The sequence below is a fragment of the Panthera uncia genome, chromosome F2, assembly GCF_023721935.1.
Source record: "Panthera uncia isolate 11264 chromosome F2, Puncia_PCG_1.0, whole genome shotgun sequence".
Lineage (NCBI taxonomy): Eukaryota > Metazoa > Chordata > Mammalia > Carnivora > Felidae > Panthera > Panthera uncia.
Window position 1 is genome coordinate 48,741,207 of NC_064812.1, and position 5,062 is coordinate 48,746,268.

The 5,062-nt window shown below is 35.0% G+C and overlaps 1 pseudogene; it reads left to right on the forward strand.

Annotated features, from left to right (window-relative positions):
* Positions 1-2,428: 2,428 nt before the first annotated feature.
* LOC125924963 (40S ribosomal protein SA-like) lies at positions 2,429-4,136 on the forward strand (annotated as a pseudogene).
* The last annotated feature ends 926 nt before the right edge of the window (positions 4,137-5,062 follow it).

Here is a 5,062-nt window from a genome sequence, read left to right on the forward strand (position 1 = left end):
TCAAAGACTTGTTAGGTATTTGCTTATGTTATCAAATATGCAATTCTTTTTGGTAATAGAGAATTTTTGTTTCATTTTACATATTGGAAAAGTAGTCTTTGTGCTTTTTAGTACCTTCTGCATATCTGTAAATTCCACATGCACAGAGAACACATTTATTTTACTCTTCTGCATCTCAGCACCCAGTACAGTGCCTAACATTTCATATGAATTCAATACATATTTGTTGAGCAAATTACTGAATTCTTGAACTTGTCAGCCTCTGCCAAAATCCAATAGAAACTTATTTTTTAAATTAGTCTTTTAAGTTTACTTATAGGCTAATTTACTTGAATAATTTGTCTTTCTCAAATTGTCTTCAATCAAAGGTTAATCTTCTGTTTTATAATTCTCCCTATTTAGGGATTAAAAAACATATGCAACTGTCAGTGTTGTTTTTCTCCCTATACATTCATCTATGTATTCATCCAACATATGATTATTTAATACTTGATTATGTGTCAGCATTGTGCTACACCCCAGGGGTGGAGTAGTAACAAGTCAGACCTGGTCTGGGCCTCAGTGGAACTTATTTTCCAGTGAGGAAAACAGACCAATATTGGATAACTAATTTACAAGCACATAGGGTGTTATATACCGAATTGAATAGTTTTACAAGAGTGTGTAACATTGTCTTTTATCCTCTATCCAATATTGATTATCATATGATTATTATATAACAGGTTTACTTTATCATGCTTTTAGTTTGTGTTCTCTACTTTCTGTTTTACTATACCACAGTTATAATTAATGTGTGGCACATAGAAAATGCACTGTAAACATTACTTGATTGAATAAATGAAAGAATAAATTCATTTTATCAGAGTCCTGATCCATAGTTTATTGGCATAATTTCTGGATAAAATGGGGTCATTAGTCAAATCTATTTGGTTATCTGGTTTTAGTCAACAAATATTCATTAAAAGCTCATATAAGTTATGTGGCAGATGTGGGAAATCCAAAGAAGAATAAAAAGTTTCCTGGTCCTTACAGAAACTGCAATTCAGGCACACAAGATAACAGTATATGAGAAGCTAAATATTTAGCACAAGAAAACATATGAATCATACATCTTCTAGACAAATTACTATGCTAGGTAACATGAAGACTGAAAGAAAAGAGTATAGCCATGATTTCATGTTGCTTATAATTTAGCTGAGGAGACAAGACAAATATATTTAAAATGAAAATAACACCAAACGATAAATGGTACATTCTGGTACTCAAGATAGTAAGAATCTCAGGACTTCAGTACATGGAAATCTTTCAAAGGTTTGACATCTTTTCTCATTCAAGCAAATATTAGAACAGTTACTCCAAAGTGAGGTGTGTATACTTCAGGGAGCACCAGGCAATCCACTGTAGTGTGGGAAGAAAATATTAAAACTTCTATTTATTTAAAAATAATTTAAAAGGAAATCAGTCCTTACTAACATTTAATAAAAAGGATTGACAATGGGCCATCATAGTCAGTAGCCCATGGATGTCTGGTGTTAGGATTTAACATGGTATCACATGGAAGCAAAGGAGTGGGAATTGCATTCCCCAGAACAAAAGTGGCACCTCTTCCCGTTTCTTCATCATGAGTTATTGTGGGTTATCTGGGCTGCTTTAAGTTTTTACTAAACTAGCCTTCAGGAAATGGACAAGTGACTTAAAAAGTCCTCCAAAGAAACAGCAGATAAAATTAATAATACAAGCACAACTGGACTAAAAAGAAAATCTTAGCCGTGACGCTTCTCTTTGTGAACATGCTTTTTGGCAACTACATTATTAAACAAGATCTAATCAGATATGACAAAAAGTCACCTGTCCTCATGTTCAAATTTATGATGAAACTATTCCAAGTTTTTTTCCAAGGGTTTTTGTGTGTGTTATTATTGTTAATGAATAACCTCATCTGCATATATTGTGCCTTGAGAAATTAGCAAGACTTTAAAAGACTAAGCATCCCGGGGCGCCTGTGTGGCTCAATCAGTTAAGCACTCGACTCTTGATTTCAGCTCAAGGCATGATCCCTCAGTTCTTGAGATTGAGCCCTGCGTCAGACTCTGAGCTGACAGCATGGAGCCTGCTTGGGATTCTCTCTGCCCTTCCCCTGCTCGTGAGCACTCTCTCTGTCTCTCAAGATAAATAAATGAAAACATTAAAAAACATTAAAAAACATTTTTTAAAAAGCAATTAAGGATCCAAAACATAAGGACAGTCTTTTGCATTTTTCAGAAGTTTTCAAAGGTAAGAGTTACTCAATCTGGCATTTAGTGAAATTTCACTAGTTTAATAACAAATGTTTAGAAGTTTACTTATAAAAAAAGACCACTTGGACTTTCCAGGGGTCCATACAACATTGTTCTGTGTTCCCATCATAACTTAAAGGGAAACTTTCCTGATGTCCAGAGCCCTCAATGTCATGCAAATGGAGGAGGAGGATGTCCTCAAAATCCTTGCAGCAGGAACCCACTGAGCTGGCACCAACCTTGACTTCCAAATGGAACAGTACATCTACAAAAGGAAAATTGATGGCCTCTACATCATAAATCTGAAGAGAACCTGGGAGAAGCTTCTGCTGGCAGCTGATGCCATTGTTGCCATGGAAAACCTGGCTCATGTCTGTGTCATATCACCCAGGAATACTGGTCAGTAAACTGTGCTGAAGTTTGCTACTGCTACCAGAGCCACTTGGACTGCTGGCCATTTCACCTCTGGAACCTTCACTAACCAAATCCAGGCAGCCTTCTGGGAGCTGAGACTTTTGGTGGTTATTGATCCCAGGTGGTTACTTGACCACCAGCCTCTCACAGAGACATCTTATGTTAATCTGCCTACCATTGTTCTGTGTAACACAGACTGTCCTCTGCGCTATGTGGACATTGCCATCCCTTGCAACAACAAGGGAGCTCACTCAGTGGGTCTGATGTGGTGGATGCAGACCCAGGAAGTTCTGCACAAGTGTGGCACCATTTCCTGTGAACACCCATGGGAGGTCATGCTTTATCTCTCCTTTTTTTTTTTGTCCTTATAATGTTTTAATTACACAAGTAACACATACTCATCTAGAAAAATGGAAAATACAGGTTTTATAATAATTATAAATTACACACCCTCCCGTTACCCAGATACACTTACTATTGGCATTTCCATATATATTATATGGATATATATAAAATATATATGGAAATGTATATAATATATATAAAATATATATGGAAATGTATATAATAAATATATATATATATATATGTTTTGTTTAATAAATGTTGTGAATTTCTCCTATTATTTGTAAGTATTTGTATTTGAAAGTAACCTGGAATTCATTCTTGGTTAATTCTAAATTATTTTAATATAATTTATTGTCAACTTGGCTAACATGCTGTGTGTAAAGTGTGCTCTTGGTTTTTGGGATAGATTCCTGTGGTTCATCACTTACATACAATACCCAATGCCTGATCTCTACTTCTACAGAGATTCTGAAGATATTGAAAGGAAAGAGCGGGCTGCTGCTGAAAAGGCTGTGACCAAGGAAGAATTTCAGGGTGAATGGACTGTTGTAGCTCCTGAGTTCATCGCTACTCAACCTGAAGTTGCAGACTGGTGTGAAGGCATGCAGGTGTCCTCTGTGCCTGTTAGCAGTTCCTACCGAAGACGAGAGCACTCAGCCTGCCACTGAAGACTGGTCTGCAGCTCCCACTGCTCAGGCCACTGGATAGGTAGGAACAACCACTGAATGGTCTTACGCTGCTCTTCCACAAAGGCAAACAAAATGGAAATAAGGTTGACAGAAAATAAAGAATTTCTAAATATAAAAAATAAAAAAGAGAGAGAGACCAATTGGAAAACTGTTTTTCCTTCCAGAGTGAATAAGACTGAAATAATTCATGAAGTAATAAGCCACAAAGTTATATTCATTCCTTTATCACTAGTGCTGGAAGTTACATAGAAAACTTTGCTGAAGACTTTGAGAAACAGCTAAGACAAATTATGTAGCATTAGAATTTATGTAGTGATAGAATTGGATGGATATATTGGCATTTCTACTGTGTCTCAATCTTTTTGCTAGATTGTATTTCAAAAAGGAGATTCAAAATTGATCACGATTTTGTGCCTTTAAAGGAAGAATTTACTATATACCTGAACACTGTATGTTAATTAACTGGAATTTAAATAAAAACTTTAAAAAGAAGAAGAATTTACTGAAAAAGATAAATTCTCAGCAGAGAGAGAATCCTTACTGACTTTCTTTTAAAAATGTTTATGGGAAATATATATTATGATGGAACTGAAGCTTTGATGCTTTGCCTGCAGCTGAAAATCCAAAAATATTCTAGGTAATATTTTTATATGGGAAATCTCTTAACTGCATCATTGACAGGAAAGCTTTTCATCAGAAGTGCATCAACACTGTTTTTAATTTCATAAAAACATGACCCTTTAAAATATTGTCAAGTATTTACATGACTTTGTAATGAAATGGAGAATAACAATGATAATATTTGCCACCATAGAGAATTTTACTGGTTACTTCATTGAAAATTACTTAAAACTGCTGTTGAATTTAGAGACAAATTGGGTATTTTATTTACAAAAAGGTGTTTAAAATTTTCTTATTTTTTCACTGATGACAAAAGACTTATCAATAAAGTGCTACTTAGCAAATATTTAAAAACAAGTTGCTTATCCTTTAGGTATCATTAAAGCAAAGAAAACTTTTTTTTTTCACAGTAAATGAGAAAGTATCTGTCTTTCTCTGTATGACTTATTTTACTTAGCATAGCACTCTCCGGTTCCATCCACGTTGCTCCAAAAAGCCATATTTCATTCTTTCTCATTACCACATAGTATTCCATTGTGTATATAAACCACAATTTCTTTATCCATTCATCAGTTGATGGACTTTTAGGCTCTTTCCAGAAGTCATACAGAGAAAGACAGATACCATATGTTTTCACTCTTATGTGGATCCTGAGAAACTTAACAGAAGACCATAGGGGAGGGGAAGGGAAAAAAAAAGTTAGGGAGGGAGCCA